We start from the raw sequence: 15,465 nt of genomic DNA, 5'->3' as shown, positions 1-15,465 counted from the left end.
TGAATAGAGGTCTATGGAGCTGTACCCCTCAAATCCACTTTTCTCGGGATATAATTTTTTGGCCAGAAATTGGAATGTTGCATGCGAAAGAGGGGGCAGAGAAAATATACACCGCTGAGTATTATATTTTTTGAGTCACTTATTTGTTCTAAAAAGCCTTTCAAATGCGTCAATGACGTCATTCATTAGCAGCAAGCTAGTGAGTTGTGGGCAACAACGACCCAACCTGTAAGAAATCGAAAGGACGTAAGTACTCGTTCATTCAACTTTTGACCTATAATCCATATTGATCTTGCAGAAACCACAATCCAATCTTCGATTTGTCAACGACAACCAGGTGAAAGAGACACATTTAGCCGTCTAGCTCCATAGACCCCCATTGTTTTTGCACTTATTCGTGATCGCCCCTAGCGGAACTGCAGCAGATTGCAGGTACAATGGAGTTAATAGGGAGTGATCCGGCTCTCCGTAAACGGGCTCTGGTTATAATATGTTACAGGATTCATGACTTTAACGCCATTAATGTTACATGATGCTGACTGACGCTGGCTATTAGGCTACCGTTTAACGTCTGCTGAGTCTACATGCCTACCAAAACCTGTCGCTGTTCAGTTGAAGTTGAATGATCATTGTTTGATTTTGTGTCAACTTTCAGAGGGAAGACGTTCCTTTCTGGCCAAATTTCACAGCTTCTAAGAAAGTCTATCGTCTTCGTGTAAACCGAGTTTTGAACAGAGAAAAAAAGTTAGGCTACCATTTGATAGATTGAACGGAGGATATGGCATTTTATATTGGTGTAAAAAAGTGAATTTCACAAAAAATGCAGAACTTTGGCTTTGTAGGTCAATTAACAGGTTCACGGCTAATTTACTTTTCATTAACGCACACCTTCACAAACTGTATTCCCGTCGTAGGCTACTGATATTGCAGTCATGAACATCCACGATGCAAACTCATTACTCGAGAAATAAAACAATGTGCCTTATTATACTTAATCTTCCGTAAATATATTAATTTGCATACTTTTGTACATGTAAAAATTAGAATAATACTCTCCCATCAACTTTTGTACTTGTAAAATTTAGAATAATACTCTCATATTATGACATTTAAGCAAATTACATTTGAAAACCATGATATAGGCCTACTGCAGAGTACTGCTGGTTTATATATCACATGGTTCCTCTCTATAAATATCTGTAAGTCCATACTATCCCATGGCATGATATTAAATTGAAGTGCGTGGCAAGGTCGAGATGGAACTGTACATAGTCAAGTAGCCTAGGCCTAACATGTAACTGAGGGTAAAGCAGCCACAAGTGGGCTTGAATATCATGGCATAGTTAAAAGGGATTGATGGAACATTTTCAGATCTTGTGCATCCTCACATTGGAGTCCCGAGTTCATGTACAAAGCCCACCACTTACTATCCTGTAGTTTTTATTAGTACCATGGTTCAACAAATGTGTAAAGGTTATATAATACACTTCAACTGAGAAGTTAACAAAAAATATTCCACTATTCTACAAGTTAACAAAAACAGAAAAAAAGAAAGAAAGAAAGAAAGAAAGCCTTTGAAATGTAGTCTATCCCACGCTTCCACAAAGAGGCATATTGAACTAATGTTTAGGCTATGTTTTTGCATGGGTAGGCTACAGTATAGCCTAATGTTGTTTGCTGATTTAGCCCAATGGTTTTCAAAGTGGGGGCCGGGGGCCGCAAGGGGGTGTCAGGGGGGCCTCAGCTAGTTATTCAACTATGAGGGTTGTTATATGCCAACCCGTCCCCTAAAGGTCCCTTGGCGAACGTCACCTCCTCGACATTGTGTAGGGTTCCCTTTACGTCCCGCGGACCTCTGTTCGGGAGGTCTAAAAGACTTCCACGAGACTTTGAGAGGGCGTCCTGTAATGGTCACCGCGACGTTATGCGCGCGACGTTTATATTTCCGTGATGGTAAAAAAAAAAAAAAACATGAAGCACGATTTAGTACGGTAAGCTATTACATCCTGTAAGTTTCAGCGTTGTGGGAGAGAGGTAGACGGAACATGAACACGCATTAATGACTTGTTCTACTTGTTCAACTAACGATGAGTAGACTTGGATATTTATACCGGGCTAGGATGTCCTGCTTTCACATCTACGGTGTCATTTTCTTAATAAACTAAAACGACGTTTTAATGGGCATATCCCGTAGCATATTGTTCAAAACATCATCAGAGTAGGCCAAGTAGATAAATTGTTCAAACCATATTGTTTCAAAATATTAAAAACTAATAATCCCAAAAATACTAAATGAATCGCAATGCATGCTGGGAAGCAAAACTCAACATGAAATAAGTACATGGAACATAGAATGCATTGACGTTATATCCACTCGTTTTCTTGGACCTGTGAGGGACAAAGAGGGACAGCCTATAAATGTAAGCCTATCTTCCTGGAACATTGCAGATAAAGAAAAATGTATCGTTTTCTCTAGGCTATGAATGCTCTTTGTAGCCAACTTTAAGATGAAATAAATAGATTCCAGATGTTTCTATTCTATATCATTGTTTTATTAATAAACAGTAAGGCTCTGGTGAGGCAGAGAGCTTCTGCTCCCCGTCAGAAATCTCATCGGATACGTGCACTCTTTGCTGTTTCTACAAGGAGCTGCTGTATCGGCTCCCACACACAGCTCCGTTCCGTCAACGCATGCCAGTGGGTGTTCCCGACGGTAGCTATGCAAATTACTTGAAGTAAAACCGTAATGTGATTGGTTGGTGCCGTCCGTAGATTGGCTTGATTGGCCGGTGCCGTCTGTCGGTGCAGCAACAGCTGAACTCCTCAACGCGAGCGGCGGGAGAAACGCGACGCGACGGACCCACAATTCAGTTCGGCAACGGATCACGTGAGCCCATTTAAAGTGAATGGGATGCGTCTCCAGCAACGCGATGCACGCAGCTGTGTGTGGGAGCCGTAACATCGGGGACAGCTATGCGTGACACTTTGAAACGCGAGCATGCGTCAAATAAATTACAATGACATTTAAACAAGTCATGAAGAAGCAGTAGCCTATCCTTAATTCTTCTGCAATGTAGCATTAGAGCTAGATCGTTTTGCTTTACAAATTAAGTAGTCACTTCTGTTGCTAGACAACCCTAAACAAATGCTACGTGGTCTGTTTTTAACATTTCTCTAGTTTTATTGCATCGTATTCAGCTCCAAAAGTCGGTTCAGTCCCAATTCGGCCGTGTGTGTGTTTCTGAAAATAAAACAGATAATAAGTAGGCTACGTGACTACGTTAAATTGTCTATTTAGAGCATGTTACATGAATCACGTAATGACAGTTATCTGAAGAAATGCGCATTGTAGGCTAAGCTAGAAGCTAAGAACAGCGACTTTGCTAACGTTACACCAAGCATCAAATCAGCTAACATGAGTTTGATAAAATCCCTTCCCTAGTTTGTAACGTTATACATTAACGTTAAACTCAAAATGTATGTGCTACATAATTCAGCATGTCACATGCTGAATTATGTAGCACATACATTTTGAGTTTAACGTTAACAACCCTTTCCCAGTTTATGAAGTTGTGCGTCTATGAGCAAAGTAGACATAGGCTACTTTGCTCATAGACGCACAACTTCATAAACTGTATGATATGTTGCCTTAGACTACGGTAGGCTAATGTAGCTACTGCTAGAGAGACTAGATAGATAGATACTTTAGTCATCCCCAGACGTGTAACGTGAAGTCGTGCATGGATGTGATGTCTCCGTCCTGCAGGCGGTAGCCAGAGCGCTCTCAACTCCGCTGCCATGTGTGAATAAACAAACGCCCCCCCCATGTCCCCGATATAACGTTATTGTCGGGTCCTTAGGAGGTATTTGAAATGACCAAATGCAAATGTCATCCGAGGGACCTGACGGTGACGTCCCCAGAAAGTCCTGCACCGGACATCACGCAATATCCAAACGATAACTTGCTCCAGACGTCAATCACCAGAACGTCCGCTAGAGAACATGACGTTCGGGACCAATCGGGGACGTCGTGAATGTCGGCATAAGGTCCGGGGGACGTCCCGTGTTTGTCGGGGATTTAGCCTCCTTTACTATACCCTCTTCTGAGCAAACAAGGCATATATGTTTATCATGTAGCATAATTGCTCTTTCTTACATTAAATAACTATAACTTATCCTCTCTACTTGTCCCTGTAGTCATGGCCTCCTCATCACTAATTTCGGGCTCATCATTTTCAGTGGTCGACTGGTTGATCTGCTGCTCAGAGGCTACAATTTTTATTGCATAGGCCTACACAGATCATGCTTCAGTTTTGTTATCAATATTTGCATACTGCAAAGTCTATGAATCGGATACAAAAGGCTAATTTTTTTAAGTCATTTAATATGTTGCTTGCGAATAGCTTGACAACGCTACAAACGTACAATTAGCCCAATAATTAGGCTACATTGTCAATAGGCTAATCATTGCCTATCTCTCTTTACCAGTTGCCACTTTTGTCTGTAATCTGGAAGCTTGGCACATTTAGCAGCATTCCACCTGACCGTTTCTACCTGGCCGTTTCATCCCTCCTGGCCTCTTTCTACATCCATCCTTCCTTACGCTTATGGCTACTGTAGGGCCGGCCCGGCTATCCGTAGGCTATCTGAGAAAACTTTTTGGAAAAGACGGGCGATATGGACCCAACCAACTCTTCTTGGGATGGGAGAACTCCCTCAAATGGTAGGCTACAACCCATACAGAGGCAACGGCAGAGGCGTATCAAGCTTTTTAAAAGTGTGGGGGTTGTGGGATAGGAAAATGAAACAATCTGGACAAATTATAAATAACTCCCTACAGGGACGTTGTAAGTATTTTCTGAGAGGGGTGCAGACTATATTGGTGTCCGGGAGTATCTCCCTCGAAAAAAATGTGAGAAATGCTAAACACACCATTTTAAAGGAGAATTCCGGTGTGATATTGACCTAAAGTGTATTGAAACATGATACCGAGTGTGAACGTATGTCTCATAGCCCATCTCGGCTTGTCCCCTGCACTCCAAAATCTGGCGCTAGTTAGCCGATGCTACCAACAGCTTTTTCAATTGTGGTGCTTCGGCATCGGGCTAGCCATGCAAATAAATCACTGTTTTACACCATTTACGAGGCTCAATGTATCTCCACACTTCATTGGTAGACTTCCGAGGGCCCTGACATTTAAAACGAGACATTGAGAACTTTGAAAAAGCACTGGTAGCTTAGCAGCAACTGGAATCCATGCATTTCCACTGAATTATTTTTGGAATCTGATCCCTTATCATACCTGTTCATTCTTACTCGTCGCTTGACTTATCGTGACTAAATTCAAGATGGCTGCAAACGCTAAACTTCGTGAAGATACTGTCTGTATAAATCGTCTTGTAAGTAAACTACCAGTGCTTTTTCAAAGTTCTCAATGTCTCGTTTTAAATGTCAGGGTCCTCGGAAGTCTACCAATGAAGTGTGGAGTCTGGGCAACGGTGTCATGCACAGAATGCGGAACGTGTATAGCCTACTTTAAGAGCAGATAGACTAACGTGACAAATGTCAATATTTTTTTCTCCTCGACCGGCCCAAAAGTGAAGCGGCCCACCAGGAATTCTCCCGATTACCCACCCCAGGCCTGCTTTACAGTATTTATATAGATTCATGTAAAAACTGTGGCAAAAGGTAGACATATCATTAGGACTATTCACTATCTTATCATTTATAAGCGTATCTATTGTGGTGAGAAGGGCTTTATTTTTTTCCAGTTTAAAAAAGTAGGCCGACACACACACGCACACATACACACACACACACAATTTGTTCCCATTCTTCCAGCCATCTCACTCTAGATCGTACATAAGCTCCTTTAGCTCTTTCTATAGCTCAAACATGCCTTGCAATTTAATGTATTCACATTTCCCAGAATTGGACAAGGGCTCCTTTTGAGAGAGAAGCCAGTTGACTGAAAATTTCATCTTCATGTGGCCTTTCATGTCCAACAGTTTTAAAGTGAACTTGCCGTTTTTGTCACTTGCATATATCTTTCTTTCACAAGCATCTTACACTATATTTTAAGCAAATAAAGTTGTTTATTTAGGATTAGTGAGCATATGTTTAAACCTGTGTTGTAGCATTCGTGTTTGTCACACGTTCCGACGGCAAAGCACACTCGCTGTGGGAAAACAAAGTAATCACGGGGGCGGTCCTTGTCATTCCCAGGTGCCATGAATGCACCATTAGGCCAGGTTAGGCGCTCCTGACACTGACGACATCACCAACCGGAACGACACAAGTGCGACAGCCCAGAGGAAATAGTTTAAACAAACTTTGCGTCCTTGTTTGCGATTGAGAGTTCGAACTACACTTTCTAGAAACACCAAATCCAACAACGATGGATCGTAGCCTAGGCCTACTACTAAGGTTGCGACGGAAATTCGCCAACTATGCTTTCTAGAAACGCACCCCTGGACCACACCTGTCACCCAGCCCTGCCCTTTTGTCATAGCGAAGCCTATAGTTGTGTGTGTGGGGGAGATTGTCGCATTGTGTTCTTCGCTGTTTTTGGTAAGTTTGTTTTACACTCTCCTTTAATCGCAGCTTTACTTTAGGTTACTGGAAGACCAACGCACTGTAGACCAACGCAAATGCTAAATTAAATTGTGTTGCCTTAATAGCGTAATCCCACTATAGGCTATAGTTTGCGTTTATAGTTTATATTGTCTATAGCGTCATCATAATGTGCCTATATATATATTTGTGGAGTTGATCAGTAGGCCTAATGAAAGAGGCCTGATCTTACCCGCTTTCAGTAGGCTATTTGTAGATAGCCTGCGTCACCTGCAAGCCTTTTATTAGGCGTAGCCTGGGGGGTATTCCAGAAAGGAGGTTTAACAAACACTGAGATAAAACTTAACTTCTGCGTTGTCTGAACCTGTGGCGACTTAACCCACGCTGTCGGTTCCAAAACACCGGTTACCAGTTAGTTAAATCAACCCCGTGTTAGTTAACCTAGAGTTGTGCGCGTTCACGGCGAATTTAAAGACATCATCTATTGAGAGTCGAAACCATGTGAAACCGGCGAAACGAAGAGCACCGTATTTTTTCAGAGGCGGAGTAGCAAGTTCTCCTCGAGGTTTACGAGGAGAGAACTGTAATAACAAAAAAGAGCAATAGGCCTACTTGAGCGGTGAGCGTCTGCCAACTGGAACGAGACCTTGCTTGACAGAGAATAGCCGTGTCCGTGTAAATGCGTAATGTTTAGTATAGCCTATTAATATATGCATATTTAATATATTAATGGCAAACACATATGCTTTGAATGATGCTTTCTTAAACCAGCCTACCTTGTCAGAGATTGAGTGGGTCATAGACTCCTTGAGAATCCCAAATTTAATTTTCTATTTTAACGCGGGTTCTGCTGTGGGCCAAGTAAACCCGTTTGCGCTCCAGCATCGGAATCAGACTAGGGGTGATAAGTGTCGGAAGGCTGTACCCAAGTTGTCCTGTAATTGTACATATAACATTAAGTTACAGCCTACACATTAATTCGTCTGTAGTGGATCTGATAATATTCCAGTAAGGTATAGGCCTAACACACCCTGTTGAAATGTGTCGCTCAAATTAGATTCCCGGTACATCCTGGTATCGTGTAGCCTAGAAATCTAGACGCACTCTAGCGCCGGCAAATTAATTTGCTCAGCCTGTAGGTCTAGTAGCAAACCATAGGAATTAGGGGGAGGGGGGGTTAAAAAAAGTTATTGTATTTTATTTAAACACCTTTATCTGTTAATGGACAACAGCATACTGGCATTGCATGACACACAGCACTAGGCATACATCACTGTCAAGAACATTATGGCTACACATACAGAAAAAATGCGACAAAATGTCGCAAACCACAGATTGATACTAACGCAAACAACAAATGCTGACATCATAAACGCACAGTGTAGCCTTTAACCTACACTTTCAAAAAGAAGAGAAAGAACGCTCTGAGGAGGCCACTGAAACAGGCACGCAAAGACACAGATGAATAAGTTAATCTACATCTACCTCGCTGAAGAGAGCTCTTGTTTGTAGAGGTGGGTCGGTCGCGAACGAACTAGTTCCTTCGAACGGGTCTTTAAAATGAACGACCTGAACTAGTTCGCCTTTCCAGTTCTTGTTCGTTCTTTCGTTCGTCGCTGAATCACACTGACCTAGTGCTGCTGTGAATGCCTCTGGCCCAGCTTCCTAAGGCGAGAGCCAAACCAATCGTATGCTGTTGTCTGTATTGTTTCTAAAACGTTCTCATCGAATTAGCCAATGAGGGGCATGAAAGCAACCGTTTCCATGAAAAAAAACCAAATGGGCTAGTGAGACTAGTGGGAGAGCATACGATAAAAAATAACGATAATGTACATTAACAATTCCATTTTGCATTTCAATATTGGCATTTACATTTAAATATCTGTCTAATGGTAAATGCATGCTGTCTTTGTATTTTCTGTGTATGTCAGGTTAATAAATGTCTCTTCAATCTGTCTCGTTCGTTCGTTCTCACGCCAAGACCTGTTTCACTTCGGTCTGTCGTTCTCGTTAAAGGAACACGCCACCCAAAATCAGTAGTGATATATGTTCTTACCGTAACTTTCACGAGTTGAGTCGTACCTCTCCCGCGTCGGTAGGTGCACTCAAACGCTCTGTCGCGCGGCGCGAATGTGTTAGCATGTTGCTATGCTAGCGGGCTCTGCCGTGGCCGTAGAGAGAGGCACATAGCAGTATTCAAACACCTCCACGTTTTACCTACTTAAATACAGTTGCACGAGTAGTTGATGAAAAATGTTAGGGCACACAACATGAAACGTGACGATTTTCCAAGCGAATAAACATGAGAACTACAATGTGTGGCGCAATAGCACTTGGGAGTACTTTGACCTAGCGTGGTAATATTATTAACACCTAATTGTAGATCCTATCCACCACAGAGTTTAGAATCCATGCTGGATCGACCCTCAGCCTCTCCCTCCCCTCTGAGCGAGAGAGGCACACACACTAGAGATGCGCTGATGGGCTATTATTTCAACCATAACTGCATAGCAAAACTTATCATCCATCAGCCATCCATCAGCACCAAAGTTTGTTGACCAATTTTCAAAACTACACCTGCCCACCATCCGCTGGTTGTTTTAATGTAGGCTATATGGGTGATGCAGCGCTGCTGACGTGAGGCTAGAAAGCCCTTGCCTGTTCTAGAAAGACTGATCTAATGCAGCAAATATATTAAAAGGCAAAAGTCGTACATTGGCTAGGCCTATCCCCAGAATATCAGCAGCAAACTCATTCTCTGTCGCGCAAAACAGTCTCCAAATAAAACGCACATCGGCCTGTTGCCTATTCTGCCAGCTTGTGACAATATATCGTCCAAAATGCTTGATTGCATTGCATTCTCCACATTTTTAGCTACATTTTCATGTACCACATCAGCATTTTTGTTCAGTGAATCTTTTGTAAATTGCTTTACAATTACCGTCGGGCCCTTGTCAGCAGACTTCGGCTTGCCTCTTGCCATATTCACTCCTTGTCTTCCGATGTCATTTCTGAGTCATCTACAGATGTTCACCTCTCTAAATAGAACCAACTTCAACCTGTGTTATATCCTAGATGAGACTGCCTGGGTTATTTTGTTTAGATATTAGCCTATATATAAAACACATAATTGTAGCCTACCATTCAGGGAATAGGCATTTAAAAGAGAGACAGAGAGTGATATGACTAAGAAATGACATCGGGCGATGGCAGTGCGAGATGTTCAGAACGTAAGAGCTAAAACTTCTACAAACTCACTAACATCCAGCGGAAAAAGAAGGTAAGAAAAATAGTCGGAAAACTTAGATGTGTAAGGCAAGCAAGCAAGTTTGGCGGTTGTTACTAAAAATGTGAACATGCACGTTGCATTGTTGTGCGGTGGACTTTCAGAATGAATGGAGTCGGAGTTTCTTTAATATCGAGGCGTCATATTTGTCCGATGGCCTGCTATAAAATGGATTGCGATGTCTGTCTGAAAAAGACGCGCTCGTGCAGTCAAAATGAATGGGAGTCTTCAGAACAGGCTTGTCAGTCAACCTGACATAACAGTGTGTAAAGTAGCCTATAATGTGAATGACTTGTTATTTTATCAAGGATTTCTTTCTTTTTGCAAAAAATAAAGTACAATAGGCATTAATTAGTAGGCCAGGAGCATGCTGAAATTATGTGGCAAATTGCGTTTTTTATTACAATGATAAAATTGTAAAAGGACGTGACCGAAGCTGAGGCAAGCCAGGCAATAGGCCTATAGGCCCGACGGTAATTGTAAAGCAATTTACAAAAGATTCACTGAACAAAAATGCTGATGTGGTACATGAAAATGTAGCTAAAAATGTGGAGAATGCAATGCAATCAAGCATTTTGGACGATATATTGTCACAAGCTGGCAGAATAGGCAACAGGCCGATGTGCGTTTTATTTGGAGACTGTTTTGCGCGACAGAGAATGAGTTTGCTGCTGATATTCTGGGGATAGGCCTAGCCAATGTACGACTTTTGCCTTTTAATATATTTGCTGCATTAGATCAGTCTTTCTAGAACAGGCAAGGGCTTTCTAGCCTCACGTCAGCAGCGCTGCATCACCAATATAGCCTACATTAAAACAACCAACGGATGGTGGGCAGGTGCAGTTTTGAAAATTGGTCAACAAACTTTGGTGCTGATGGATGGCTGATGGATGATAAGTTTTGCTATGCAGTTATGGTTGAAATAATAGCCCATCAGCGCATCTCTAGTGTGTGTGCCTCTCTCGCTCAGAGGGGAGGGAGAGGCTGAGGGTCGATCCAGCATGGATTCTAAACTCTGTGGTGGATAGGATCTACAATTAGGTGTTAATAATATTACCACGCTAGGTCGAAGTACTCCCAAGTGCTATTGCGCCACACATTGTAGTTCTCATGTTTATTCGCTTGGAAAATCGTCACGTTTCATGTTGTGTGCCCTAACATTTTTCATCAACTACTCGTGCAACTGTATTTAAGTAGGTAAAACGTGGAGGTGTTTGAATACTGCTATGTGCCTCTCTCTACAGCCACGGCAGAGCCCGCTAGCATAGCAACATGCTAACACATTCGCGCCGCGCGACAGAGCGTTTGAGTGCATCTACCGACGCGGGAGAGGTACGACTCAACTCGTGAAAGTTACGGTAAGAACATATATCACTACTGATTTTGGGTGGCGTGTTCCTTTAAACGGTGGAAAGCGTCATTCGATGCCCCAACTATTACATTACGCTTTCAGTTCAACATCTTCGTACGGCTACTTCAAACTGTGATCTTAGTTACACAATCTAAAAATGGTTTCATACATCTGTTATGACCAGCAACACTCTTATGCAATTTCATTTTCAGGTGAGAGTCTAGGCAAGCAGTCCCCCAATGTAGCCGTAAAAATGGGGACTGGCCAAGAACCCCGGCTACCCCTGAAAAGCTTAGCAGCTAATCCGATAAGCTCCAGATTGTGTCCATAGGACCGAATATGTTTCTGTCTAAAACATACATGGCTATTTCCAGAACAATTGTTCTAACGCCAGTCTCATAGAGACGAAAGTATTCTCCGTGATACTTACGGGCCATTTACAGGAACAAAACAAGTTTGTTACTAACGCCCAACAGAGCTCCCTGCTGGAGCCCGATAGTCTGACAAGAACTATATAGGACTTTTTACTCCCCAATCTCACCACCAGAAAATATAAATTGCCTTACCTTAAGAGTGTGCCGTCAAAACACGATGTTGAAAATCTCTTTCAGCAAAACGTTGAATCCAATTTAAATCCAAAGTTTTTATCTCACGGTTGGAACCTCCATAACTGATAGTATATTTTTTACTACCATATTTCTCTTGAGACTTAATCAGGACGATGCAGGTCAGAATCCAGGCTTTATTCTTTTCAATGAGGGGCCTAGTGCCCCTCAAGGGAGAAAAGTACATGTTTGTGTCACCCCATCATGGGTTTTCACCAGATTCTCAGTATTCTCTTCTTTCTCTGACTAACAGAGACCATATTTAAAGTTACACACAAAGAAGGAGTGACCTCTAGGTCCAACCCAGTTTGAATATGCAATAGAAAGGGAGGATGAGGATTAGGCCTTCATCAGGTCTGGTCAGCTTCTATTATCTTTTAATTAAAACTACCCCCTTTCCTGGGAAGTCCTTCAGAGGCTTGGACACATGCTGTTCTACAAACATTCACACCTTGGTGATGGGCAAAAGGCATAAACAATGGATACACTGCATACAGACCAAAGACACACACACAGGGTACACATGGGTACACAATCACAAATGACCATAAGAACTATACAGTCTTCAAGTCATAAAGACTTGAATCATTAAACAATTCACATAAAATATGAATACAAAATATTCCCTTCAGTGCAATGTCCCTGCTATAATGGTCTGACAAACGTCTTGCCTTTTCAAGCAGTTCATCATCACCTGCGAGTTGAAGGGTCATAGGACGTAAAGACTCAAACACATGACAAGTTTCCCGCATACTTGCAAATCTTTGGGAGAACTGACTGATTATGATGTCCAGAGTTGCATTAAATACCTGTACTTTGAAGTATCTCTCTGCATCGGTTAATCGCTCATCTTCCGATAGATCGTCAAAGTGACGCTTCACTCTCCGTGCTCTAACATTCTAAAGTTCTAAAAAAAAAAAAAAAAAAAAAAAGGAGGCAGGGCGGGGGTAGCGACGGGCCCCGGGAGGTCACGGGCCCTGGTGCGACTGCACTTGCTGCACCTACTATAGTTACGCCACTGACACTATGCATCATTTTAAGCTGAAGATTGAGGCGGCCCGTGTTCAGCTCCTTGGGAAACTCACGGTAATATTCAGCTACTTTATATGGCATATTGTCGTACCATAAAGCTAGCGTCATAGGATATCTCCCTCAGGTTTGTTTTGTTTATTTGTTTAGTTTTTGTTTAGATCTCCCAGGTCTAATGTAACATTTTTTAGTGCATAATAGAATAATAGACAGGGGGACGGAGAGCTTATAAATACACGTGCTTTCCTGCAGGGGGTGCTCCCCCACTTCCCACGGCTATGTCCAATCACAGCGGTCTATTTTATTAGAGAGTCTTAAGGCGGGCTTAACAGGATGACGACAGTCCTACGACGGTGAACAACAAGGAAGATGGCTATGACGAACGAAGAGCGGTTGTTTGAATCGGCGTTGGCGTCAACTTTGGAGGAGTTGGACTTGTGCTTTTCTTTGAAAGTTGAGCAACACAATGCACTTAAGAAGTCAAGTCAAGTCAAGTCAGTTTTATTTTTAAAGCGCATTTAACATGCACATAGTGCAACCCAAAGCGCTTCAACAAACAAGACACATAACAAGACAAACGATGCCGGATGGAGCGGCATAGTCGCCAGCGTACCCATGACATCAAGACATGACAAATACATTTAAAAAATACAAAAAATCCTGGACGGAGCGGCGTAGTCGCCAGCGTACCCGTGACACCAAGACATACAAGACAGACAACAAAACAAATAAAAAGTGAAAAAAAAAAAGAAAATATATTTAAAAAGGGGAAAGGTGATGTTAAAATTAGTCCAATTTCCAAACCAGCTGAAAATGGTCAAGGGCAATGATGATCCGTGAAAACTGCACAGAGTGTTTTCACAACCGATATGCCAACAAAGTTCTTTAACGTTAGCAAATGATCAACCCGGTGAATTCACTGGCAGTCTGGAGATCACGCCAACGCCAGGCCTTGTAGACTGCAGTCTGGAGATCACTGGAAGCACAGTCCGAAGCAGTGGGCGATCGTGTAGATCTGCAACTCGGTGGACTTCCAACAGCAACCGTCTGTTACTCCGTGAGACTGCAGCTCCTCACCGCTAGGCTAACGTTAGTCTGCAGTTGGCATGGCAGCTCGCAGGTCAGCAACAGCTCGGCGGCCACAGCAGATCTTTCGCAGAGTAGCTAGCCTAGGTCCAGCTGTCCTGAGAGATCCCCTCGACCAGACAGTGAAGTGCACCGTTCACGGATGGATGGAACGATGTCAGAGGCCCAGTTAGTCTGCAGTTGGCATGGCAGCTCGCAGGTCAGCAACAGCTCTGCGGCCACGGCAGATCTCCCGCAGAGCAGCCCAGGTCCAGCTGTCCCAAGAGACCCCCTCGACCAGACAGTGAAGTGCAGCACCGCTCACGGACAGATGGAAGGATGTCCGATGCCCAGCTAGGGCAAAAGCTAGCCATAGCAAGCTCCCAATGGACAAACGTCAACGACGTTTCAGCTGACTTAGAAGCAGTAAAAAGGACTAAGAATAACACAAAACTACCAAAAATAACGTAAATAAATAGGGAAAACATTTAACTAGACAAACCAATACAAAAAAATAAACATGACATAAAATTACGAACATTATATAAAAACAAACAAAAACATGATGCCAGACGGAGCAGCGTGTCTCGCCAGTGTCCCCGTAACCTAGCAACGTCAATTCCTTTCAAAGAAGGATGTATTTGCCGTTTTGCCGACCGGATACGGATATGGTCGTAGCGCTGGCCTATTGCATGCCTATACACGAATCCGGCGAGCGTTTTGTGTAGGCTGCCATCTTGTGGCGACGCCATTACTGAGCTGTAAACAAACCTTCGTGATAACGCACCTTCAATGACCGCTACAGCCAGGCAGTATGGCTTGTTGGGTTGATGATGTTAGACAGTGGCCTCCGGTCACAGATGAAGGTACAAGCGATCTTACAGATTATTTATGAAAATAGCTTAGAGTAGAGAATGAGGAAATAAAGACATAACTGGGACTAGGTTGATATTACAGCGGGGAAAATAAGTATTGAACACGTCAATATTTTTTTCAGTAAGTATACTTCCAGTGAGGCTATTCGCATGAAATTTTCACTGGACATTAGTATTAACTTAGGTAATCCACACATATATAAAAACCCAAACATTAATGTCTAAAAGTAGAGTTATGAGTAAAAATGTGGAATGGCACAGGGAAAAAGTATTGAACACGCTAAGAAAAAGCAGTACTCAAAGGCAAGAAATGGCAAGGAACAAACTGGAATCTATAAGTAGTTAGAGAAATTATCCCTCCTATCTGTGCAAATTGATATAAGCTGGGTTAGTACATACTGGTGGGCTATAAAAAGGTTTTTTGTTACCAAGGTGTCAAACAAGAAACATTTCATAATGGGTAAAAGCAAAGCGCTCTCCCAAGACCTTTGCAACCTTATTGTTGCAAAACATATCAATGGAACTGGTTACAGATGCACATCAAAACCTCCGAAGCATCCAGCAAGCAGTATTGGAGCCATTATCTGCAAGTGGAAGGAACATCACTGCATCATCACTGGCCATGCACAGGCTCTCCTTGCAAGATTTCTGACCAGGAAGTCAGAAGGATAGTCAGAAGAG

At 42.6% G+C, this 15,465-nt stretch overlaps 1 protein-coding gene across 4 annotated transcripts in view; it reads left to right on the top strand.

Moving 5' to 3' along the window:
• The first annotated feature begins 6,243 nt into the window (after positions 1-6,243).
• tmem79a (transmembrane protein 79a) overlaps positions 6,244-15,465 on the top strand; it is a 58,348-nt gene continuing 49,126 nt past the window's right edge. For all 4 annotated transcript variants that reach the window (XM_076301070.1, XM_076301069.1, XM_076301065.1 and 1 more), the window contains exon 1: positions 6,244-6,570. The gene's annotated coding sequence lies outside the window, so the exon portion shown is untranslated. The remainder of the gene's footprint in view (positions 6,571-15,465) is intronic.

This window comes from Alosa pseudoharengus, unplaced genomic scaffold (genome assembly GCF_046254945.1).
Source record: "Alosa pseudoharengus isolate Yale_2024_CS ecotype anadromous, Long Island Sound unplaced genomic scaffold, YU_APseudo_1.1 YU_APseudo_1.1_scf_23, whole genome shotgun sequence".
Taxonomy (NCBI): Eukaryota; Metazoa; Chordata; class Actinopteri; order Clupeiformes; family Clupeidae; genus Alosa; species Alosa pseudoharengus.
Note: the sequence above shows the minus strand (reverse complement) of the source record. Positions and strands in the feature narration are given on the sequence as shown.